A 26,948-nucleotide genomic window follows, 5' to 3' on the forward strand; every position below is an offset into this window, starting at 1 on the left:
AAGGGTTTTATGCAGGGACTGACATATGGAGACTTGGTTTTCATGCTCACATCTGGCGTTCGTGTGGATAATAAATTGTAACAGGCCATAATACAGAAGACCAGGCTCTGAAGTCAAATATGAAAATGCATGTTAAATGAGAAGTAAGTGGCTTTGGAAATTGATGTGCTGAGGGGTGAGGGAGAGGCAATACTTTAAAAAATCTATAGGTAAAAAAAATTTTTTTAAAGGTAGATAGCCCATTAAAAAAGAAGTGCAAACATCTTGAACAGTTTACAAAGAAGGATCTATAAATGGCCAGTAAACACAGGAAAAAGTGCACAATATCATTAATCATCAGAGAAATGCGAAAGGAATCCCAGAATATACCCCTTTGCACTTACGTGTTTGGCAAAAATTTGACATTATCTACTGTTTGTTGAGGATGTAGAACAGAAACACACATTAATTGTTCCAGCTACTTTCCAACGCCGTGAGCATTATCTACTGAAATTGAACACACACATTCTCCATGACCTACTGATTTCACACTGGCAAGCATACAGCCCGGTGCATAAACGCACCTGGTCATGTGTACAAGATTGTCCATAGCAACCCTGATTACAATAGCCCCCAACTGGAAACGAGCCAGACTTCCACCAGCAGTAGAACAGATGCATGAAGGGTGGTATATTCTGAAATACTTAAGCAGCAATAAAGATGAATGAAGGTACATCAATACGCATGGATGAATCTCGCAAATGTAATGTTGAGTGAAAGAAGCCAGACACAATATACAAATGGCATGGTTCAGTTTATACTGTTTTGCCAGCAGCAGTGAAGCTAAGGTATGGTGTTCAGGGATGCACATTTGGCTGGCTACACTGTAGCAACAGCAACAACAAAAAGCAAGAAGTAGTCATCCTAAAAGTCAAGATAGGAGATGCTCTGTGGAAGGGAGACTTGAGATCTTCCTGGACCAATATTCCATGTCTTGATTTGGATCATGGTTCCGCGGATGTATGCTTTACCACTATTCATTAATCTGAGCAGTGGTGTTTTATGCACCTTTCTTTATGTATATTATATTTCATAACTTAAAAATTTTAAAAGGTCAGCAGAATATGGGGCAGTCACTGAAAACTTCAGATGCACAGGACCACCATGAGCTGCTGCACAGGTTGTGTACTGCACAACACCAGTGGGAACCACTCACACAGACACCAGTATTGCCAAAAGTGAGTCTAGAGAACCCAGGGCCTGGTCTGAGGCCTCCGTAGATGCTTCAGGGGGAAAGAAAGAGAGGCCTGGAGGAGAGACCACGCCCCTCAAGAAGCCACGCCCAGAGAACCGCACCTCCTTCCAGGGCTCCCTTCCTGAGTGCTGCCTCCTGTTTCCCCACAAGAACCCACCCCAGCGGCACCTGAATCAGAGCTGCAAGGGGTCCGAGCCCTAGGCCGTCTGCGGGAGGAAGCAAAGGATTTTCTTTGAGAGTGGGGGGGCCTTAAAAGTGACCAAAGGCGTGACCACAGCCTCTCCTGTAAATGGGGACTTGCCATCACCTTGCCAGTCAGGGTCCTCATTTTATGGGGGAGAAAACCGAGGCCCAGAGATGGGATGTCACCTCCTCAGGGTCCAGGGTTTAACCTCAGGCAGTGCCCCCCAGGGACCTTCCCATTTCTTATTCTAATTCTGCGGATTAACTCGGCTTAAGGATTCCGGATGGGGAGAAATGCTACTCAGTCAACATATTAGCATGATAATAGGAATTCAGTGTCTGGGGGAAGAGACTCGGGCTACAGGGAAAGGCGGGGAAGCAGCGCTGTGCCTTGGGGCTTCTGGACTCTGCAAGCCTGAGAGCAGCCGCTGCCCCCACCCCACAGAAGATGGTACCAAGTAGCAGCTCACGTGTACTGAGCGCTCATGGTGGGTCAGGAGATCCAAGGCTAGGGAGGAACAGCTCCCTTACAAGTGGGGGTTCACTTGGAAACCTCCTGGGGCTCTCCACAGCCATCCTGGGCTACTGGAACCCAGAGCCGAGACCGTGGCATGGGATGCCAAGTCCTTCAGTTAGGAAGGGGCCACAGTGCTTCTGGCCCATGTGGGCCCGAGGCCAGCTGGCTTTATTATGAAAGCGGAGCAAAGAACACAAAAACTCCAACAACAACAAAACCCACCCATCAATCACCATTGTCCAAACCTAATGATTGTAATTAAAGCAGAGAGGAATGTCTGGGATATTTGAAGCCGAAGTCAAGGTATCATTTTGGGAAATGGAGAGCGGGATCCGGAAGCGGCTGGTAGCAGCCCCAAGACGATGTAGCAAATCCTTTCGTAAATAACTGCGGGGACCTCTGTTTCCCAGCACACGTTTCACTTTACTCAGACCCAAGACCAGCTTCCAGCACAGTGCAGAGCCAGGGTGCCATGTAAGGTCCCCAGGTAATGCCCAGGAAGACCAAGGGCTTGAGTGGAGCCCCCCGCCCTCAGTCCCCTGCAGGCTAGCCATCACCCCATGCTGACTCCTGGGGCCGCATGTGGAGACTCGGAAGTGTCTGGACAGGCCTGCCCCGACCTACTTTGCACTAGGTTTGCACTCACTGCTCCCCCACCCTCCCCAGACACACTCAACAGGGTTTGTGCAAATATACAAGGAGGCCCCCCCATCCCCACCTCCACCCATCCTGAGCACTGGATGCAGATGGCACCCTCAAAGGCTATTAACTGACTCCCCAACTCCACCAGCACCTGGCCTCGGGCAACCTGCCTGAAGGTGTGCTCAAGCATTAATTCATGAGCCCAAGAGAGCCCAGGTAACACAGGCTCCGCCCCAACCTTGCAGCCCAGAGTCCTGGTGCCTCTAGGCTTCTTTCTGCTCCTGATTCTTGTGTTAATACATCTCCCTATTCTTGGGGGACTCACTGAAGGGGCCACTGCCAGTCAGAGCAGGTAATATCTGTCTGACACCTACTGGGCATAAACGTCAATGCCGCGACGTATTGATGGCTTGGGATTGTTTCCTGTTTGCTCCTGATGGTAACGGTGTTTCTGGAGCTGAGATTGCTGGGGGCTTGCACAGGTGTGTGGAGCGCAGGAGGATGTGTAGAGGGGTTGTGGGGTATGTGAGGGTGTGGGGTGTGTGTACACACAAGGCGGGTGTGAGTCTGGGTGCAGCAGCAAGAACACGGGTGTGTAGGAGTGTGTGTGCATGCTTGGGCGGGGTGTGTGGCAGTGACTTCTGTCGGTGATGATGTGTCCATGAGCCTGTGGTTGGGGCCACCAAGAGTCTGTCTGTCACTAACAGAGAGGACTGCGGATTGGAGGGCGTGGCACCGGTGGGGGGCGTCAGTGTGCACCTGGGGCATGTGAGGGTGTAGGCTTATATGTGATGTATGGGATGGACGTCGCTAGCATTCAGGTTTGGGGTGTGTGAGACGGTCTCTGCATTCCCACTGGGAGGTTCTTCCTCCTCAGCGCCGAGCTCCCTCCCCTTACACGCCTCCAACAGAGGAGAGACCAGGTGACAGGTGTGATTTCTTGGGCATTTTTCACCTTCTCACCTGAAGAAGGAACCATGTGTCTCAGTGTCTCACGTGCAGACACACACATGTGCGTGCACACCCACGCACAGTCACACATGCCCCACACAGCGTCAGGCAGACGAGAGACAAGACAGTGAGAAATCCCCTCACGGACCCTTCCGGACATCCCCATGGGCACCAGCACAATGCCTGGGGTGTGCACTCCCGTGTGATGCCGAGCAGTCCACTTGCCTCGTCGTGGTTCTGGTTTTTAAGTGCAAAGAACCTGAGTGAAGGTCCGCCTCAAACCCATGGTCCCGGGAAACGGAGCTGGTGGGGATGACGACCGTAACCCAGGAGTGCGCAGCAAACAAGCTCCCCGCGTTGGATGGGCCTGAGTTGGTGGAGTCTCTACAGGGATGCGGTGAATGCACTTGCCCTCCCTGGGACGTAGCGGGGGAGAACTGGCCCCCGGTTATGTAGGGAGCTGCTGGCTGCCCCGTTTCTTCTCTTACCCCCTCATCTTCCCCAGGAAAGGACTGTAGCTGGGCAGGTGGCTGCCTCCATCCGTCCTTGCACACAGTGAGGTCATCTGACTGCGTTCAGGCCAGTGGGTGTGAGTGGGAGTGAGCATGCTGCTTCTTTCCCTGAAATGGACCAGCTGTGCCCTCCCCTGGTCCCTCTCTTTCCCAGCTGGCCCCGGGGGTGCCAAGAATTGGTGCCTCCCCCTGACCCACAAGAGGATGCAGACACACCCGGCTGGCCATGGATTCCTTACTTCTGAACTAGAACATGAGAGAACATTTCTACCACCATTAGTCTGGTCCCCTAGCTAGAGCACTGCAGACTGTTGTCTAATAAATACAGAAATGGGGGCTGCTATACTCACACCCAGGAGATGCGGACTGACTCAGGGAGGCCCCGGGCCTCGCAGGCCAGGAGGGGCAGCCCATCCGGGCATCCTGCAGGGCCATCTTAGAACACGGGCAACACCCGTGACGGTCAACCACCTGCTGGAGAAGAAGTGGTTGGGAAGAGTCTAGTGGGCAGCTTCCTGTTGGTTTGAGCAAAGTCCAATGAGAGAGGAGCCCAAACAGGTACCAGAGGCCCTGTGGGCAGGTGTGCAGAGAAGGGCCACAGCTCTGCTTGGGGAAGGTGCTCTGCCAGTGCCCACATACCAGGTGCCCAAGTCTCCAGATCCCATGACCTTGCTGGCTTGAGAAAGTCGACGCCTTTGAACCACAGACAGTTGGGTGTATGCGTGGGGGCCTCTGCCTTCCACAAGACTCCCCCATTGATACTTCCTGGCCAGATAGTAGAGCCAGTCCAGCGGGGAGTGGGCAGATTGAGGGCAGCACCCCCCTACCCATATCGACTTGATGGTCTCAAAGAAGCCATCACCGAGAAGAAGATGAGCCAAACACAGAGGCCCCAGAATGAGTAAGGATTGCAGGCTTAAGCCTCACGCAGGAAGGATGGCTCTGCCTGTGGTTACTCAGACCTAGGACCCGCTGCAAGCCAGTAAGGTTAGAAAACTGGTTTGCTAAATAGAAGGCAACCTTTGTTTGCAAAAGCCATGAGCAATTGAATCTTAAAGCAAGCCCTATCTCCCTGAAAATTCAGCTTTTAAGGAAGCATGGGGAGCCCAGAGGTGAAGCCGAGGCCATGGGCAGTGGATGATGAACTCCCAGAAAGCAAAAACAGGATCTGACCGGCGATCGTGCTTTCTACCCTGGGGACAGGGAAACTTCAGAGTCATCACTGGCCGAGGTGAATCCAAGTTTGGTGGTGCAAGAAACATATATAATTTTAGGACCCTCTTATATTTAAAATACAAATATATATATATGTGTGTGTGTGTGTATATATATATATACAAACTTAAATTATGGGATGAATACTTAAAATGAGAAAAAAATCATAATGCCTTTGAAATATTAAAAGACTGACAAATACATTTGCTTTTGGTCTGCATTTTTGGCTTCATTTAGAATACTACTTTTCCTCATATTTGAATCTTGGGTGTAATCCATAAACTGGAAAAAATTGTAAAAATTAGTCAGAAACCAATGCGTCTTGCTGCTGCTATGTTATGTTGAGCGGCATCACTGCAATCAAATTACCCCACGCTGCATAGGTTGAATCACTGCTGGATTTGTATAGTTTTGTCACTGAGACGTTTATTGCACCGAGATGCTTCATGAGGCTCAGTGGCAACGCGTGTTCCTTCAGGTAAAAATTCGAGCCTTAGTTAAGACAAGAGACACTGGATATACCCAGACTCGATCCAATATCTCAGCATGTTTAAAACCCGCCACGTCACACACAAATATTGCTGACGGCAGTCGCGCTATTGGCTTGGGCCTTACAGATGCGATTCTAATTCACAAGTCCTGGTGAGTGGGCACGCAGGGCAACAGGGGGGTTTCTAGAAGCTGTTCCTACACCAGAGAGATGGAAAAGGAAGGTGCCCTCACCTCAGATGAAACCAGACCCCACCTCCCCACTGCCTCCCCAAGACCCCGCTGCACCAATGCCCTCTCTGTATGTCCTTCTCCTGGTGAGCAAAGCAAGGCAACAAGAACACCAGATCCACGTACCCCCTCCAGTTGCTGCAAGGATCAGAACCCTGAGCACTGCAGGGAGCGCTTTGTAAACCATGCCAGATTCTAGGGAGCTCAGTTGTTATTGATGCTGACGTGCACGGGGGAAAGGTGGGTATCAGCCTCCATAGAGCCCCCTCCATCACCACAGATCAACCAGCAGGGCAACCTCAATGCCAAGAGGCTACTTGTCTGGGTGTTCCCACTTGCAAAGCCCCTCTTCATCTTTTCCATTGTTAATTGACTCAGAAATATGTCAGAAGCCCCTGCTCCACGCCAGATGTTGGCATTACAGAGATGGAGAGACTGGCAAAGTTCTTGCTTTCAAGGGGTTTGTATTTTAGTCTTGGAAGGAAGCCCAGAGATGGAGGTCAGATTGGATGAGCCTTTCTTCCTTGCTTGACCGTCACCGGCTGGAATCCATTCTGCCAGGAGCCAAAGTCAAAGACAGGATGTGCCACAACCACAGCGGTCTCTGCACAGTTCCATCCTGATGTTCAAACCAGGCTTCCTGTTGTGGTTGTTAATGTGGTGGTGGTGATAGTGATGGTTACAGTTGTTGACTTTGTTGTTGCAGTTGTTTTACTGGTGGTAGTTGTGGATGTTACTGATAATGTTGTGCTGGTGTTGGTGGTGTTGGTAGCTGTGTGGCTGTTGGAACAGTGGCAGTGATGGTGGTGGTGCTGGTTGATGATGGTGGTAGTAGTAGTAGTGGTGGTGGCTTATGATGGTCATGATGGTGATGGTGGTTTATGATGGTGATGGTGGTGGTGGTTGATGATAGGGTAGTGGTTGATGACGGTGGTGGTGGTAGCAGTGGTGGTGGCTTATGATGGTCATGATGGTGATGGTGGTGGTGGCAGTTGATGACAGTGGTGGTGGTGGTGGTTGATGATAGGGTAGTGGTTGATATGGTGGTGGAGGTGGTTGATGATGGTGGTGGTGGTGATGGCTAATGATGGTGATGGTGGTTTATGATGGTGGTGGTGGTGGTGGTTGATGATAGGGTAGTGGTTGATGGTTGTGGTGGAGGTAGTTGATGGTGGTGGTGGTGGTGGTCGTCGTCAGTGTTTGGACTATATCTGTTATCAAGAGCATCAACTACAGCCCCCTTTCCCAGAGAGCCAGATTTACTTATTTTAATTATTGATAGAGGAGTTAATTAAAACATGGAATTTCTGCAAACCCCAGAACACCAGTCTTCAAATGCTCTCTTTTTGCCATTTGTTATGACCCTGTATTCACCGGCAGTAATCCAGCCTTCAATTTTTGTGACAATGTTCTGAACCCAGCCAATTTAAATAATTCTACCAGTAAAAATTCCACAAGATGCTATCAAACATTTTATGAGTCTAAATATATAGCACCAACTGTGTCTAATCATCTTTCTATTTTTTTTTAAATTCTACTGGGCGGAAATAAGCAATAAAGAATGTGGGACATAATTTGTTCTTGTGAGTCCCTCTTGTAATTGTTCAGGATTCCTGACTCTTCCATTCCTTCTCCTGATTTTTTCTATTATTTTATTTACTTGAAAATATACTAAATGACACCTGAGAGCACTTTTGTTCAACATTGTATGCAGGTAGGACTCTTTCACACATGCATTATTTACTAGCTAGCTGTGGTCTTGGAATGATCAACACTTGGCCTTGAGAAAACAGAGGGACACTGCAGCAAAGGGAGTCTGCTCCAACCCAGCTGTCAGCTGCTTGACCCTGGGCTGGGGTTAATAGCTGAGTCTCAATTTCCTCATCTATAACTTTGGGGGTCATAATGCCAACTTGCTGGCTTGAGGATGACATGCAATCGGGACACTGAGCTCCCAAAGCTAAGCCCTGCACAGATGAGCAGCAGCCCTTTGATAGTAAGGCATGATGTCCCCTATGGCAGGAGCATGAAGTGGCCACTTCTGAAGTGCACCTGCCAATCCTTCCCTCATGCCACTACTCAGCACATCCATCCTCAGGGACTGACAGCCAGGATGGGATACCCCTTGGGTGCATGGGCATTTCCTCCCTTCCTCATTGTGGGGTTCTCCTCTCCTCTCCCTGGGGTCTTCCCCGCATAGGAAAATAACAAGAAATCAGTGTTTACCTCGAAGCCCATTTTCTGGTGGAGAAATGGCTTCATAATGTGTAGGGCTCAGGGCAAAAGGAAAATGTGGGGCCCTTTGTTCATGAATTATTATGAATTCCAAAACAGTAAGAGATTAAACCAAACATGGGCCCTTCTAAGCACAGGCCTTTGTGCAACTGGGCAGGTTGCACACCCAGGAAGCCATCCCTGGGGGGCAGGGATGCCCGTCACACATTCTGCTCACAGCAGGCTGGGCCCTCTACATACTTTATTTTATTTTGCTCTCTTGAGAACCCCAAAGGGTAGTATTTTTATCCCTCATTCATAGATAAGGGAAAGTGAGGGCTTGAAAAGTTGAGAGATTTCCCAAGCAAACATATTTCCAAAGTCATGCTCTACTGAGGATACTTGATTCTCCATGGTAGCTGCATGGCTTTCTTGGGCTACAAAAGCCATGAGGAGCCTGGACCAGATTCTCCCTCACAGCTTCAGAAGGAAGCGACCTGGTGACACCTTGCTCTTGGACCTCCAGCCTGCAGAATGGGAGAAGATAGCTCTTTGGTGCTTATAGCCCTGGCTGGTGGTGCTTTGTTATGGCCTCCCTAGTGACTCATTCAGGAGGTGCAGTAGGTATTTGTGCTATACTCACCAAGTATTTCTGGTTCTTCTGCACACATGGTAGAACCATGGCTCCCTGCACCATTCAAGGTAGGAGTAGTCATGGGACGGGATTCAGTCAGTGCAGTGCAGGGCGGGCAAAAAAAGTGTGTTAACTCTGATAGACGGTCCTAACCCTATGTGTATTCAGCACATCCTCTTCCATACATGCAGTAATAGCGGGAGCTGTGCCTCATCCACCTCCATCCCCGAGGAATGACAGTCATCACCAATCCCCCATCCACATGCAAGGACCTTGAGTGAACGAGGGACGATGTTGGTTATGTTGAACTACTGAGTTTTGGGGCTGCTTGTTACAGAAGCATAACCTAGTCTTTCCTGGCTGATACAAGTAGAATGGAAAAAGAAGAGAGGGAAGGCAGAAAGGAGGAAGCATGTTTGCTGGATGATCATTGGTTACCCTCCAAGAAAAGTTGAAATTAGGGGCTTCAATGTGCCCATTAATTTCAGTCTCTGATCCCAGTGGTTTAGACTGAGTGAGCACGTGTATGCAGCGTATGCACACTGTGTGCATACAACAGGGGTGCATGCATTCCTGTATGATGTGTGCACATGTGCATGTTACTATTCAAAGGAGTTCCCTTGGAAAGCTGACAATCTGCTGTGCTCAGGGGACTGTGTGCATTAGTACAACCAAGTCTGAAACCACTGAGTCGGAGACACTGAGTGTCTGAAATAAGGTATCTTCCTCCTGCTCTGGAGGAAGAGCGGCTCACCTGGGGCTGAGGTGAGCTCTTAGTAAGGAGCTAATATTATGAAAGAGCTGATGTCAAGGTAATTTGTCGTAATAAGCCTTTTCCACCTGCAATCTCCCTCAGCAGAGGTTTGAAATATGGCAGAAACTCATTTAAGGCAGAAGAATGATAACAGACTCCGAGCTCAAGAAAACCAGCTACCTTGAGCAAAATCAGTCTTCATCAGAACCAACCCATTAAAAAAAAAAAAAAAAAAAAAAAAAGCAGAGTGCCTGGTTCTATGCAGGGCATTTGCATATTTTTCAAGTTCTTAACAGAGAAAAATCTCCAAGTGTCAGGATAGGAACCTCAAGACAGCTCCCATTCCCTTCAAAATGAACAAGAGGTATCATTTTTAATGAAGGGAGAGAAAGGACCCTTTTGATCCTCTCTCCAGCTTCCTCTGCCTCCCACAAATTGGGAGGCTCTCTTTGCAAGCTGTAGCAGAGAAAGAAGCATGGAAACTACCCAGGTTGGTTTGAATGGGGCTTATTAGTCTTTTTAAACTCAACAGCTGATTGTCTCCTGAACTCGGGCTTATGTGGGTTGCCAGCAAGTTGGACACTGATTCCACAGGGTGACATCTCCTGACCTCAGCGGGGTTTCTGTGGGGGCACTGGGCTCCATTAAGCCAGCTCTGCAGCAGCTTGCCCTTTTAAATCAGCAGCAAGACCATAGGGTGCACTGTGCTCCTCCACAGACATGGAATAGAAGGATGGCAGGTAGGTCCTGGGGCTTCCTGAGCAGAGGCTTATTGTGAATCTTATAGAAGGTGCAAAACATTGGGGCAGGGAGTCCACCCAGAAAGGACCTCACACTTCCATCACAGCAGGACTGGGCTGAGCTGCCCTTGGCTGGCTAGAGCCAGTATGGGGCCACCATGGCACTCCCCACCCCCTACACTCATTCTGGGAAACAGATCGTTCTGGCTTTGAGTCTGATGCTTCATTACTACCCATGAATGTGGCCTCCAGAAAGTTGCTCCTTTAAAAAGAAATAGTTACTTTTAAGCCTCCATTCTCTCTAGAAGCTTTCCTACACCAGTGGGGTGGAACTTTGTGGCAGGCTAAATTTTAAGATGGTCTTCAGGAATCCTGGTTTCTGGTTTGCATACCCTGTGTAACTCCCTTTCTCGTGTAGATGGGCCTGGCCTAATCAGGTGAGCCTTTGGAAAAGAGAATCTAGTAATCAGAGAAAGAAAGTCAAAGAGACCCAAAGCCACAGAGATGCTTTCCTATTGGCCTTAACAGAGGACACTGCCATGGTGTTAGCCACATGAGCAGCTCCTGGCCATGGGCCAGCAAGAATGCAAGGACCTTAGTCTTAACACAACAAGAAATTGAATTCTGTCAACACCACATGAGCTTGAAAAGGACCCCGAGCTCCAGAAAGGGGCCCCACCCAGCTGATGTCTTGATTCCAGTTTTGTGAACTGCTGTGGAGAGAACCCAGCTGGAAGGAGAGTGTCCAGGCTTCTGACCTCTGGAAACCTCAAGATCATCAGTGGATGGTGTTGTAAGCTCCCAAACGTGTGGTCATTTGTTACACACCTTAGATAACTAATAGAGACTTTGACACGAAGTGGACTTGAACCCTGATGGCCATACACAGATGCATGGCTGGCAGAGTGGGGAGGTTCTGGGCTATCTATCCTCCCTCCCTCCCTCCCTCTGCAGAGGCATAGACCCACTCCGCCATACCAACCCAGTGTGTCCCAGTTTAAGGAGGGGTTTCATGTGGCACGCCTGTGTGAGTTCATGCTTTATTAGAATTGTCGGGCACTGGCTTGTCTCCCAGAAAGCTGTGAGCTTTTAGAGGGCAGGGGCTGTGTCTTTCATGTCTAGCCTGGCACCTGGCCCAGCACCTGAACAGCTTGGTGGCTGATGTAGGACCTGATGAGTGCAACTGTTCAGCAACCTTTTTGTGGCACTGTGGGGACAACCACTCAGGCAACCACTGCAGCCTCCCCATTCTGCAGCAGCTCTTGTTTGAGCAGGGATTATATCACCCTCAGCTCCAGGCTCAGGAGTGGGTCCTGATTAGTCTGTGTCAGGCTGGGTGATCCTGCCCACCTTGCCATAGGCATGAGCTCAGGAACGGGCAGGAGCCCAGACAGAGGTGAATCAGTGCACCGAGTTGTCCTGGCCCAGGTATTGGTTAACTGGGTGATGAGGCAATCTGCTGCTTGATGGTTGGAGGTAAAGAGGTATCCACTTGCACTGTGGATGGTCAGACATGCACACAGACTTCCTACAGTAATTTACCCTCCATGGGGGGAGCCAGTCTTTGCATAGAGAAATGGAGAGTCAAGATTATCCTAAGGAAGTGGAGCTGGTCCTTGATCAAGCCATGCCTGGAAACCACCCATTTCTGCATTGTCCTCATTGTTATAGAATCTGGTTTGGACCTTAATTACGTCTACAAAATCCCTTCTCCTTTGTCATATAACATAAACTGAGCCTTCATGGGAATTATATTTCATCATATTCATAAATCTTGCCCATGTTCAAGGGGAGGGGATACACAGTCTGCATACACCATGGTGTAGAAACTGTGGGTACCATCCTAGAATTCTGCCTAGTACTCATTCGAAAAAATCCGATGGGAGTTTGTCCTTGATGAACCTGGCTTAATCAGGTGATCCCTTGAACAAGATGAAAAGCAGCTGGTGGTCCCCTGCTGGTCTGGAAAGAAACAAGCTGCCATGCTATGGAGGGGACCACATGGCAGAGAATAGTGGACAGCCTCTAGAACCAGAGCGCCTCAGTTCTACCATTACAAGAAACAGAATATCACCAATTAGTGAGCTTGGAAAAGAAGTTTAGTCCCAGATGAGACTTAGCCTTGGCAGGCACCTTCATGTCAACCTGGTGACACTGTGAGCAGAGAGCTAAGCTAACTCTACCCAGATTCCCAAGGCACAGAAACTATGGGATGACAGATTTGTGGTTTTTTAAGCCACTAAATTTGTAGTAATATGTTACACAGCAGTCGAAAACTGAAACACAATATAACTAACTCTCTCTGCATCTGTTTTTCTATCTATGCATCCATATATCTTTCTATATCTCTATAACCCAGGTCCACCCAGGATAGTCTCCCTTTTGAATGACTCAAAGCCAGCTGCTGAGGGACCTTAATGGCACCTGCAGAGTCCCCTCACCTTGGCCACCTAATATATCCTAATCATAAGAGCAGTTTTCCATCACATTCACACATATGTGGAGAGGCTTCCCCACGTCAGACACCTTCCAAATATACGAGCTCCCTGGTGTTGCCAATAGCCCCACAAACTAGACTCTGTCATCCTTGCTTTACAAATGAGATGGTGGACACTCAGGTTCACGCGACTCACCCAGGCATGCTGGTGCCAGGTTCTGCATCTGCGGTTGGCCCTTAACTTCAACCCATGTTCTCAAAGGAGAGGAGCCAACAACACAGACATGAGAAAGCAAATGCAGGTTTGAATCCTGACTTGTCACTTACTGGCTGGTTGTAAGATTTGGGCTGAGTGATGGCGTTCCCCCTGTGCTTCTGTTTCCTCCACAGTAAGGAGGAAAGACATGCTGTCGGATGAAATGTACCGTTTTGGTGAAGTGCCTTGAACCCTGCCTGGCATGCAGAGTGAGCATGCAGGGCAGGTTAAGGTAACTTTTCCTTTATTGTTACCACTGCTAAAGCTGCCTGGTAAGAATGTAGCAACTTCACTGGCAGGAACAGAGGAGTAGAAAGAGCTACTCCCTCACAAACCGTCAAACCAGAGGGGCCCGCCAGGACCCCAGTTCCCTACTCCTTTCCTTCTTGTTCCTCAAAACTCTTTCAAATCCATAAACACCATTACAGGACTCAAGGGCCCAGCGTTCAGTAAGTACAAACCACTGAAGTCACGTCTAATTAGTTAGTCTCAGTTGACATTAAGATAAATAACTTTTCAAATTATTTTTCTCTCTGAAATTAGGACTTATTGGAGGGCAACCATCTCTATTTAAATCAATGAATTACAACAAATGTGATTTTCTTGGACTCTGAAAGAGGAGGAAAATTTTTAATGAGCTAATCAACCCATCCATGTTGATAGTTGGAGGAGAATTCTAAAACACATTAATCAGCTGTGGATGAAAGAGTTTGGAGGCATATCATGTTGTTAGGAGCACGCAAAAGCAATAATGATTTAATAGCAAGCAACACTAGATGTCTGGTCCCCTGTGGGTAGGACTCACTCTCTGCATCATCTCGCTTTCTCTTGTTTATAGCTGAAAAGGCAAACGTGCCCACTGTCTGCAAAGAGCACACCTACCTCTCACTCACACCACCTCTTTTCTTGTTCCAGGCTCCTGCTGATATCCACATCTGAAGTTTCAAAATGTATTAAAGTAAATTTCCTCTGAAATCTGATTGTGTGCCCAGGAGGGGAGTAGTACATTTCAACAAGGGAACATGTGGGTGGTGGCCCCCTTCCTGCACGTGCCCAGAGTTGGGGTGGTCCAAAGCTGACATCAGAGGTAAAGGCATAGCCCAAGTCCTAGGGTTGTCTGTGGACCAGCACACCTGCTTGTCATCACAGAGCTAGCCCCAAGATGTTGAATGCCTTGCTTAGCTTTTCTGTGTTTTCGGCTTCTATCTTGCGGAAGAAAGAGGCCAACTTCATCTTTAGATTTCACATGCTATTTAAGTTGTGAAAAATGAGAGAATATTGAACCAGTTAAGGCTCTTTCTATTGAAAGTGACAAAACTTGATAGAAACTGTCTTAAGCAAAAATGCGGATTTATTGGCTCATGCAACTGGAAATCTTGGGATGTATTCAGCTCTACACAGAACTATAACCAAGACACAAACAAAGCTCTCAGAACTTTTGTCACTTAGCCCTGTTTTCCCTACATCGGTTCTAACCAGGGAGTACCAGCTCTCCCTGCCTGGTGGCAGCATGGATGAGCCAGCTCCAGCCTCACTACTTCTCCCAGGAGATGAGCTGGAAGAATGGGTCTTTTCTGTAGGTGGACGCTAGAATCTTGCCATTCACTAACTCGCTGGAATTAGAGGGATATGCTCTAGACTATGCTGGTCAAGAACTCAATGTCTAAAGGACTTCCTGCTCTGCAACCTTGAGCTAGTTACTGAACCCCTCTGGGCTTCATCTATAAAAAATGGATGGTGCCTACTGCATACAGTAGATACGAGGCTTAGGGTTGCTGACTGAGTGCTCAGGGCAGTGTATGCCCTGTGGTAAGAGCCCAGTGAATGTTAGTCACTGTTGTCTGTCCTAGGGTGAGAAGAGGAGCTGTCTGGACTGATTGCTGAGGCTGGGTCCTCTGTGCTTTGTGGGTACTCTGGATCACAGAGGGGCACCAGCCCAGTTCACTGTGGCTCTCCTGACTTCTGCAGCTTATTCTGCACACCACTCCCTCTGCTGATGTGGTTGATAAAGTAGCAAGCACTTGTCCGTGTGTAGGACTGCCCAGAGGGTCCTCAGAAGGTCACACAGTTACAAACAGCTTTATGCTCAAAACTCTCCAAGCTCAAGGGCATCTAGGGACTTGGATTCCACGGAGACTGCTTCTGGTGATGGGGAAGGACCTCCATCTGCTGGTTCGGAATTTCGAAGTAAGGATGCAAAACCATTCCCCCAGCTGGAAGCTGACAACTCCCTGCTTTCACTGAAGTGACTTCCTTGGTCTGCCCCAACCTGGTCATGGGGGACCGAGGGAGCATGACCTCTATAACGCACTGTGGGAAAGTGAGGTTGGAGGGATGGAAGTGCTTCAGTTCTCCCATCTGTGATAGGGGTAAATAATCTTTACCTCACTGGGGTGATGCGAGACTCAACAGGGTGATGTGTTAGAGGGGCTTGGTGCTCAGCAAGCCCAGGACATTTTAAACATGTAAGATTTTAGCACATCTCTAAGCTTCCATTAGGAATAATCTTGACCTGTCCATTCATTCATTTATTAAAAAGTGCTGTACCTGAGCCTTCCTGGATGCACCTGCTCTGTTTAGACTGACCCCCCCCCCAGCCCAAACCATGGTCAATTCGTGGACAGCTTCTGTTCCAAACTCTATTTTCAAATTCATTTTAAAATCTATCCCCCTCGAGGGCTTTAGTATGAGGAAAGAAGGGTTAATAAAACCCTCTAAATTAGCCCAGATTGCAGAAGAAGCCATACAAATAATCCCTTTCCACTTTCATTAAATGCTGCTGTGATGTCACTGTCCCAAGTGTACTCAGCAGCCACCAGCTCAACAAATGGGTCATTGTCACCAGGCCCTCTAGACAAACGAGCAGATTGCTTTTCAGCAAAAGCTCCCCTGTGCTTCTCAGCCCCAAAACCCTATCTCCCATCTGCAGGACAGTCCCCTCACATGCCCATGCTCTGCTCAGCATGGAGGTTTCCCTCTTAGCTGCTTTTAAGCTTAGTCTTAAATATCTGCGGTGCCTGGAACAGCCTGGCTAAACTCCTGGAGCCTCTTGTTTCGCCAGCTACAAGACAGGGAGGAAGTCAAACCGCCTCTCGAGGCTCTTAGTACCATTGAGGCCAGTCCCTGAACCATCCTAGTCTGACCGCCACGTGCTGGACAGAATTTTACATCTGAAAAGCCTTGTTAGGGCCTCGTGTGTCTAGGTGATGTATACAGGCAGAAAGGAATAAAAATGCACAGTCGTTATTGTGAATTATAATCTTTTGTGAATTACAATTATAATAAATTGGGGCCTGCACCAAGCTTGCCTTCCTCCTCCTCCTTCTCTCCCCAGCCTATGAGATGGGTTTGAGGATCACTTAGGTAATGTAAGTGAAAGAGCTTTGCAAACCAGAGAGTCCTATGGTGTTCACCCCCATCATCGATACTCTTCAAGGGCTTCTTGACAATCAGTGAGCAACAAACTCTCTCGTCCAACTACAGTTAAACATGGAGAAAAGCAGGTAGGTGGCAATCATGTTTCCCCAAGTTAGCTTTCCCGGCTAGGTGTGCTATTCTCCAGTCTTTATTTTTCCATCAAAAAAATAATGTCCCGCCCCAGAGTGTCACTCCAACACTTTGAAAATGTGTTCAGCCTACACTGCACCATGCCTTAAAAAGCAGGGTCTCAGTGCCCATTTGTCTCCTAAAGAAAGGGCTGTGGTGAACCCGTGGGTGGAGTTATGATGGCGGCGCAACCTCTCAGGTCACACTCAACCAGCCTCATAAAACATCGCGTGGCCCAGCATGTTTCTGAGGAGCCTAGCAGGAAAGAGTAAGGAAGCTCACATCAGGCCAGACGCATCCTCGTGGCCAACAGCACTGGCACAGAAGGTGCTGATTAAGAGCGGCGGTGTGGCGCTGTGTTATAGTAAATTCCGTAATTGTTAATCAGGCAGGCATTATCATCCCTGATGATACCCCATTCACCGCCTAAGTATCCGGAGATGCTCACCTGTGCTCCTGCTATTACATATTCTGCAGCACAATGCACCGTGAGATTATAATTCACAATAACGACTGTGCATTTTTATTCCTTTCTGCCTGTATACATCACCTAGAAACATGAGGCCCTAACAAGGCTTTTCAGATGTAAAATAATGTAGAAGAAAACTGTGTTCATTGTGGGGTTTCAGAGATTGATGGCAATTAGGAAGCCCTATGCCCCTGATTAATGCGTGTTTATAAACAAAGTGCCTGCCTCCCGCAGCACACGCAGGAAACAGGGACTCGGCTCTGATGAAACGGCTTGACATGGAGGCTTGGTCTTCAGAATCAAAGCGAGTCGTCCAAGAAAAGCCTCTTCTGTCTGGCTTAGGAAGGTCTGTTGGAGCAGTTGCCAGATGAGCAATGGGAAACCGAGACAAACACGGGCCTCGGCTTCGGGTGCTGTTGGGTGCGCAGTGGTCACCTGCTGACTCGGAGAGGTCCAAGAGCTTCATTCCGGATATGATTTCACCTTCAGCAGGAAAAAAAAGCACTTCCAGGGTATGACAGTGAAGAGTAATGAGGATCTGAAGGGAGTCCCTCCCGATTCTTGAGCTTGCAACAGCTTACTGACAACATTTGCTTACTAAGGAGATGCATCGTTCGGGGTCCTTCCAGGGAGGGAAGGAGCCAGTAAGAGACCTGTCTCCGCGTCTCTATCCAGAGCTGCCCTTGCACCTCTCAGTGTCTATGCACACCTGTATGCCTGTGCAGATATCTCTGTTTCTACATGCCTATGGATGTGTGCATCTCTATTGATTAAGGAAATGTGAGAATCAGATATGTATATATGTGATCTATATCGATCTGGCGATACAGATCTGTATCTATAGATATAAAGATAAAGATACAGAAAGATGGATAAGGCTGTAGAAATACAAATACTTAGATATACATATATCAAGGGTTCCCCCCCCCCCCCAGGAATTGGTTTCCTCCATGGTGGGGCTGACTAAGCAGGTCCGGAATCTGCAAGGTGGGCCATCGACAGGGGCAGGCTGGAGACCCACAGGCAGGAGCTCACAAAGCCACCCACAGGCAGAGTTTCCTCCTTGGGGGTAGCTCAGCTCGTCTGAAAGCCCTTCGACTGATTGGGCCAGGCCCACCCAGATTATCAAGGGTTATCCTTTTTACTGAGAGCCAGCTCATTGTAGATGTCAACCACATCTGCTGAATTTCTTCACAGCAGCATTTGGATTCGTGTTGGGTTGAATCACTGGGGACGACAGCTCAGCCAGGTTGACTCAGCAAACTGCCATTACAGGAACAATATGATCTCTCATTAGGTTGGTCGGAGAAGGTGGTCAGTGTGTTGGGAAGCTAAGTATGGGAAAATTACTTGCAGGAGGGATTTGTATCGTCTCTGAGAGTACGGGGTGTGTCATGGGTGTCTCACTGTCATTCTGAACAGCCCTGCTCTGGGAGGGAGATCCCAGTCTCGTCTCTACTTCTCTGACAAAGAAGCACAGGTGAAGTACGTCTCTGGGTCATGCAGAGCCAGGATTTAAGCCCACGAACCCTGGCACCCGAATGTTTAGTTGCTCTCTTACAAGACATCTCAATGGTCCTTCTATTTGAGGCAATCCTGAATTATTCTTGGAAGGCAGTAAGAGTCAGCATCGATGACACCAATGACCACCTGTGAAATTTTTGACAAGTCGTTTTGCTTCAGTTTCACTGAATGAAAATGGAGTTGCAGTCCCTGGTTTGCCAGATTGACCGAAGACTTGAAAGGCATGACATATGTGGCTTTGTCCCTGTAAAGAGTAAGCACTGTGCACCGGGAGGGGTTCCTTCCCCTTAGTTTCTCATACGCACAATTTTACCAGTGGCTGCACCAGTGTTCAGCCTTGTGCGATGAATCGTCCCGTGTAGAGGCAGGATTAGCTCTACCGTGCGCGAGGAGCAATTAAAAACATGCCATTTCTAAAATGCGGTTATTGCCAGCTCTTTTAGAACCAAGCCTGGAGACAAGTCCTCCACTGTTCAGCTTTTTCCTGTTACCTCTTTCCCCCGCTCCAGTGTCCCCCAGAATGGGGTGCTCTGGGCGACCCCCAGACAGAGCCTCGAAGGCTCTGCTCTCCGCGCCCTGGCTTGGACCCCATTCCCGGGAACCTCTCCTGCCTGAGCTCAGCCACAGGGCATCTTCCAGGGGACCCGGAGGCCTCATGTTCAGAGACTGACCCTCCATAGGGGCCTGCCGTGGGGGTCCCGTCCCCTCCATGCCTCAGGGAGCCCACCACATGTGGGTGTCCTTCTCCTGGTTTGGGGGCATTGCATGTCCAAGGGTTGGGCCATTTCTCTGTTCCCCTAACTACAGAGCCCAGTGCCTTCCCTTCCAGGATAACGCAACTGTGATGGGCTTCCCCCTGCAAAACAGTTCGTGCCAGCCCCCCCCATCACCCCCTTCATGGGACCACTCCCCTGGGCATAGAGGAGCCTGGATCTTGAGAAAGAAAGCCCCATCTCTCCTTGGCAAGAAGGTCAAAAGAGATGCTCCTTCCTCCTTCCTCTTCCTCCTCTTCTTTTTCCTCGTCTTTTACTCCTTTTCTGTTTTTCTTGCCTAATCCCAAACTGTAACTACAAATCACCTACCACCCTTTTTTGTTGAGCAGCTCACCCTGCCATTTGCACGCCCTGCTGGCCGTGGAGAGCTGCTCCCTCTGCCGTGCTGGACAGTGCCAGTGCCCCCCGCACGCATCTCTCACCCACGGCCTTTGGGCGGAACCCAAAAGTTAGGACGAGACCGTGCTCAGTTCTCCGGGAAAGTCTGTCTCTGTGAGAATGGCAGCCTGGGTGCAGTATGAAAATATCTGTCTCCCTTGAAATCCGCTTGACAGTGATGCTGAGCAGAAAATACGGAACATGGTACAATGGGTTTTTAACTGCTATGTAGGGACTGTGCTGCTAATTAATTATGCACAAGTACTCAGAGAGGCACCTGGTAGACATGTCTGCAGGTAATGGCCTTTTGACAAATTCCCTTCAACTTTTAATTTTTTTTAAGGGAATCTTTTCTTCAGGAGAGAGAATGAGAAACGGAGAGGCCGTTCATTTAGAGCTGGCTGCTCTCACCGCACACGCTCTCTCCTCCTCATTAGAGTGACGAGGACACGGCTGCTGAGGGGCCACCTGCCCTGCCTCGTGTGCTGGGGCGAATCCCATGGGAACCGTCTCTACTGAATGAGGAGCATGGCAGGAGCTCCCTCAATATGAACATGAGCCGCTCCCACGGCATCCGCCGCCCGAGGGCCCCCAGGGTTTACCAATGTCGGCCGGTGGGACTGGATCCCAATTCCTGTCTCTGGAAGGAGCTCAGAGAAGGGGAGGTTCGGTTTGGGTCCTGAGCCCTACGAGGTGACGGAAGACACATCCAGGTCCCGTGTAGCTCTCAGTGCAAGGTCCCCGGAGCTTGTCATCACCATTGGGAGACGGGGTCCCATGAAGGGGCTGCTGGAATTTGGGAGGAGGCTGGAGAGTCAGGCAGAGATAATGGAGTAAGTGGGGGGAGCCCTGAGAGACTGTCTGTGGATGGAGGCAGCTCTGCCATCGGAATCCCAGGCCAGCCCCTCAGCACGGTGGGGATGTGAGGACAATAGCACGGTGTTGTGGGGGGGCCCTAGGAAGGGAAGTTGCCAGGTGCCAGGACTCCCCGGCCCTGTTTCATCTGCATGTGACTCCCTGGAGGGAGACCCATGTCCCCTTTACGAATGAGGAGACGAAGGCTCACCAAGGTGGGAGGGACCAGCCCAGCGCACAAGGTAGGAGTGGGCACGCGCTGCTGAGTCCCCTGGGGCACAATAAGGGTGCACTAATGTTTGGGAAGGGGGAGGATTCTTTTGGGAACCAGTCTGCAGCACTGGGGGACAGGATGGCTCTCAAATTTGCATATGCCCCCCTCCGGCACACGTCCTGAAGCTCTCCGCTGCGGACGTACCAATGGGAGAGGCGGGTACGCTGCGGACTGAATTGTGCCCCCTCCCCCCAATTCATACATTGGGTCCTAACCTCCAGGACCTCAGGATGTGGCCTCATTTGGAAATACGGTCGTTGCAGAGGTCATTAGTTAAGATGAGATTGTGCTGGAGTGGAATGGCCCTGGTCCAATGTGACCAGTGTCCTTATAAGAGGGAAACGTGGACACAGGGACACCCCGGGAGAATGTCGTGTGGACATGAGGCAGAAATGAGGCTTCTACAATCCGAGCAACTCCAGAGATGCAAGCAGACCGCCAGGAGCTGGGGGAGGCTCTGGGATGGAGGAACCAGCCATGCCCACCCCTGGATCTTGGACTTTGGGCCTCCAGAACTGGGAGAAGATGGATTTCTGGTGTTAAGCGCCCATGTCACAGCCGTGTGAGGAAGCTGGCACAGGCTAGACCCCCCCTGAGGCCCATACTACTAGGGCAGATTGTGACCCTATTACTGCTTCTATGGCAGTGGCTTGTGGACCATGCTGGGTACCAGCCAGCCAGGCATGAATGGGGTAGGAGTGTCAGCGATGGCCATGGCCCGGGGTGAGCAGGGTCATAGGAGGAGAGCAAGCGAACTGGGATGCCCCGTCTGGGCTTCAGGGTTCAGCAGGATGCTGCAGTAATGTGACTCCTTTTCTCGGAGCTGCATGTGGCTCTCTCCTAGGTTACATCCTTTGATTTTCTGGATGATGTGGTAAGCAGCGAGGGCCAGTTTTTCAGGAGCCTCCCCCCCCCCACCACCAGTTCCCAGGGCTTTATACCTGTGGCTCCATGGGTACTGGGTCTCCATCCGAAGCTGATGGTCTCGATATCAGAAGTATTTCTCCAGGGGAATTTCAGTTGATGAATTGTTTAGTCGGTAAAATTCACCTCCTCCGTAATTGGAATGCAAACAGAAGTGATTGTAGGCTGACTTGTAGCAATTTGGCAAATTTAAGGACTGCACCATTGTGCTGGAACCGAGCCTGGCTCTGTGGGCTTTGTCTTTCACGGCGAACCCGGAGGGCCGTGCTGGGGCAGCTCAGGGAGAGGGGTGGGTTCCAGGGGGCACCCTGCTGGCTCTGCATGCCCCAAGCATCTGTTGAGCGAGATGCTTTCAGAACTCAGACGCAAGGCTGTGGGGGTCAGGGACACTTGGAGGGGCCGTGTTTAACCACAGCAAAGACCCAGGGTTTGCTTCTTGCACCCGCTCGGCCCTGGCACACACAGACAAACCACACAGCCAGTACACGTACACACACGTCTCTTCTGTGACCACTCCCCCATTTCTGTGCTGGACCCCATGATATTCACTCGGTCCTTTGAGGTCAGGATCCTCTATGCAATCACAGGGATGCAGAGGTACTGGATATTATCAGTCTTATGTGGACTGGGTTCTGCTCACGTCGGCTCGGGCAGAGAAATCTGCACTTGGAGACACAGCGGGACCTGCCCATAGTCGTGGAGGGTCATGCAGGGTCGTGCAGGGTCATGCAAGGTCGTGCCTATCCTCAGCCAGGATCTGGATCAAGTCAGCCTTAACCACCAGCCTTACTGTGTCCCCAAGCCCCTCATCGGTTTTCCAGAGAACATCTGTCAGGTCGACCAACTCCAGCTCTGGTGTTTGGACCACGTCCCCTGTCCTGCCCTGACCACACACTGTTCCTGGGGAGGGGCCGCTGACGGTGCCATTGTTTTCTCAGTGTGGACAATTGGGAGGTAGAGGCCAAAGCCTGAACCCAAAGAATTAATCTTTCGGTGTAAAATGTTTAATTTTAGAGAATCTTTGCCAGAAAGCTTGGATGACAATGTTTTATATAATAGCTGCATGTCCTCTCGTCTAGTTACTAACATTGGAGCACCAGCTGACCCACTGCTGGCTGTCCCTTCTTGGGACTTAAATTTGATGTCCCTCCCTGCCCCCCAAGCACTCTGGAGGTACTGGGCTCAGTACTGCACTTCGGTCACACCAATGAGGGTGGTAAGCTCGGTGCTCCTTGGGGACCCTTCCAGCGCCGGGATTCCGGGACAGATGATCTCACTGCAGAGGGTCTTCAACATCGGCCCCGTCCACAGGCACCCACCTGCCCAGGGGTGGGCCCAGACCTTTCCAAATGGCATCCTGCAGCCTGAAGGCTTCTACGGTCTTAACCCAAGGACGCCACCTGGAACCCTGGGGAGAGTGGGCCATGCCTGTCCCACGTTCAGGTAATAGCACACTAAGCATGTGTCATCCAGGGGTGAGGTGACTAAGAAGAGCACATCGAAGTGAAATTTTTTAAGAGTTCTGGATTACTAAAGCCATGCTCCTGTGCTGTCCACAGGTTTTGTCTCTGATATACATTATGCAAATCTCTCTCCCTCTCTCTGTCTCTCTAATGGAAGAGTCTGGCTGGGTTTCCCCGGATTTTTAAAGTAGAAATTTAAATACAATATCTGAAGCTTTTAGCCTTACTTATGGTAACACAAAAAATCCAATTATCAATTAGAACTGATAACGTTTTATAGACTGTTCTCTTTATTAGAGCCATATTGCAGCTAATTCTAGAGAACAATTTCTCGGAAATGTCCCTGGGTTATGGTTTCGCTGACTCCATTTTGCAGAAGATTTAAGATTCCAGGGAGAGCCAGCCCGAGCTTGCAGAAGGTGGCTGGGGATGGCTCCCCTGTGCTTGCACAGCCCTGTGCTCCTTCGGTGTTTGAACAGCAAGCAAGACAGGCCCTGTGGTTCCTCGTCCTCCACTAGTGATTCACCAATTCCTTTAGCTCATCACTGCTAGGTGCACCCCTAAAGTACCTGCCAAGAGTCTGCAGAAACAGGAAGAAGCAGCCTCCTTCATAGCTTCCCCGCCAGTATTTCTGACACCAGATAACAGGAGCCAACCCCTCTGCAGGTCCATCAGCAAAACTCGCCATTCCCAGCTCCACGGGCCTTCTGCAAGGCCTGCATTCACAGATTAAATCTCACACCATTTGGCACTCGGCTCACCCTCCAGCCAGCAATTTAACTGGGCACCGGAGCAAGGGGCCGTCGACTCTGCACAGGGACATTTTTCCTGGCTGAAGACTGAGGGGCGAATGGGTGGTTTCCACCTCAAAATGCAAACCCTGCTGGGTGAGTAGACAGAAGCAGTGTGAAAGGAGCTGGTTCTGAGCCTATCTTTCCAAGGAGAGGACTTCCACATCCTTATCTAACTGGGTCCCTGACAACACCAAGATGCACCTCATTCCTGGTTTTCCAGGGGAAAAAACGCTCAGGAAGGTCCAGGAGCTTGCTTACGGAAAGGTGGAGCTGGGACTCACAGCCCAGTGTTCTCTGCGTGAGTTTTGGACTCTTGCAGACACCTTGATGCGGCGATGGTCAAATAAAAATGCTTCTCTTTAAACGGGATATTTGGTCCATACCTATTTGCTCCAGTACCAGCTTCACGGCTCTGTCTTATGCTAAATGAGACACGTCTACGCGTCTGTAATAGCCAGTACTGACAGTTTTGTTTCCACACTCATTACAGGGCTGATTAGTAATTAGGACTGAACTAAAATTAACTCAGTGCTCCCAGAGCCCAGCACAGCCTGCCCCCACAGAGGCCTTGCTCACTGGACGGGTGGGTGGTGAGTGGGTGAGTGAGTCAGCCATCGAGGGGGGACAGAAAGCATTGTTCATTCATTTGTTCATTCATTCATTCATTCATTCATTCATTCAGTGCATTGATATGGATAAAGCTTCTTTCATTAGGTGTCCTAGGAAGTCCTGACAGAGCTGTCCCATCCCTGGGGTAAGAGAGGGACTAGGTCTCCCTCCTTCTGCGGTTCTCCCTCCTGCCCCCACCCCAACGCCATCATACCATGCAGGCAGCTCAGTGGTGGTGGCTTTCAATGCGAGAGAAAACCCAACCTTCTTTAGGAGGAAACAGAAGTTGTTAAATCTGGCCCACATGCCCACATGAGAACATGTGCTGGACATGGCAAACCCAAGGGCAAGCGTCCCCTTCCCCCAAAGTGACGAGCTGAGCCGGAGACCCTTGGAGACTATTCCCAGCAGATAACTGTGGTTGCCCGAGTCCAAGGTTGTTTGCCTGGGGGCCCTGCCAGCAGGATTTCTATTGATGAGGTGGTATGGAGATCCACGTCCGAGCTCACCACTGCAGAGGTCTCTGTGAACTCCATTTTATGCTTTCTGCAAGGCGGATGGGTGGGCTTTTCCCTTCATCTATTCTGAAAGCCCCTGTTTCTGGCTGGTTTGTGGCTGTCTCTCTCCTCCCCAGGGGACCTGGAGGGACTTTTGGAGTCTTGTTGGTGGCAGTCTTAGCATAAGTCGAAGCTGTAATCTTCAATCACAAGGGACAGAAGAGAGGGACCGAAGACAGAGTCAGGGTGGCAAGTTGAAGAATGAGGGTGAAGGTCCAGGAGGGGTGGCAGACTCCCACCCACACCCAGTCATAGATGTGAGTGTTCTGCCTCTTCTGGGGGGCTGGTTTCCCCCGTGACAGGACCAACTCACTCAACAAGCCTCAAGAGGTAAAACCTATGTACATCTTGGCAAGTAGAGAGGACTTCTTGACCAACAGGCTAGACGGGATCACACTCATGGGCTTTCAGGACCAGACAGATGGTGAAACCTTTGGCAGGTGGGATGTGGGGCTCAAGCACTGAGGGACAGCGTGTTGTGAGGGACAACACTGGCTGTTCCTCCAAATCTCTGGAACCCTCTTAGGAAGTAAGGAGCAGAGAGATGCCCAATGCAAGTCTTATTACATATTTCAGCTCACAGCAAACACAACTAGACCTTATATTTTAATGACTAAATTAGTGGTGTGGGAGGAGCTTGGAGCATGTGAACTTGTCTTCCATTTATTGGGAAGTTCCTGCGTGTTCCTAAAACCCCAGAGGGGAAGTCCTTCTACGCTTTCCTTCTGAATTGTCCTCAAATACTCCAGGCTAACCCTGGTTCCATCCCAACCCAACAGATTTAGCTAGACATCAGCCCCAGTGCCTGGGGTCCCCAAGCTGAGAAGGCCTTGGGGCCCTTAGAAGAAGACAAGTCACTGCAGGGCCAAGGAATGAGTCCCTGGTCTGTGGGAAGGTGTCCTTTCTCTTGTTCAGTCCAGGGGCCTGGCCTGTTCAGTGCCAGTACCTGCAATTAACGAAAGGCACCCACATTTAGGACAGGACCCTCACATGACAGGGTGCTGACATAAGAGGGGGTGAGGGAGTCATCCTCAGACCCTGATTCATAATGTGGGGGTGCAGTGGCAACTCTACCATCAGCTGGTGGAGGACGGAAAGGCCAACAGTGCAGAGATTTTGGGTGGGAACTGGAAATTCAGGGACGATAGAGAACTGAGGGCCTCTACCTTAAATATTGCCCTGGGGACCCCAAGGCCAAAGGCCCCACATCTGCTCACTTTCATCTAGAGACAGAAGCTAGATCCTAAAAGATGAGTTGGAAACATGCTCTTGAAGTGCTTGCTAATGTGTTTGCTGAGAAGTGTGACTTGTCTGTCCAGGCTTCTCGTTCGGTCAGGAGGGCCCAGAGGGCCCTGCTGCGGGCAGGGCAGCACTATTCTCCAATTAAGACCTTTGTTCCTTTAAGCTGCAAAGACCTGGCGCCAGGGCCTGGGCTTCAAGCAAAGGCTCCAAACGTTCCCCAGTGACTCGGTTGTAAGGACCACCCAACACTGGCTTGGTGCAAGTGGAAACTGTAATGACACCGTTTCATGCTGTTTAATCACCAGGGACAGAAACATTTCACTCTCCCTCAGGCATGCAGTGATTTACGCCTCCCACCCCCCTCCGCTTGCTCCCACTCCTCCCTGCCCCGGGACCTCTGAGATGCTCCACAGACTGTGTTCCCAATTTGTAGACAGACGTGGGGTCACCGGCCGGCATTCTCCATGAGAGACATGTTACTTTCTGTTGACCATGGTGGCCTCTGAGATGGCACATGGCCATCCCTCTCTG

The 26,948-nt window shown here is 50.0% G+C and overlaps 1 protein-coding gene across 1 annotated transcript in view; it reads left to right on the top strand.

Moving 5' to 3' along the window:
* Positions 1-26,948, top strand: part of AJAP1 (adherens junctions associated protein 1) — a 190,571-nt gene that overhangs the window by 144,787 nt on the left and 18,836 nt on the right. The window lies entirely within an intron of this gene.

The sequence above is a fragment of the Zalophus californianus genome, chromosome 4, assembly GCF_009762305.2.
Source record: "Zalophus californianus isolate mZalCal1 chromosome 4, mZalCal1.pri.v2, whole genome shotgun sequence".
Classification (NCBI taxonomy): Eukaryota; Metazoa; Chordata; class Mammalia; order Carnivora; family Otariidae; genus Zalophus; species Zalophus californianus.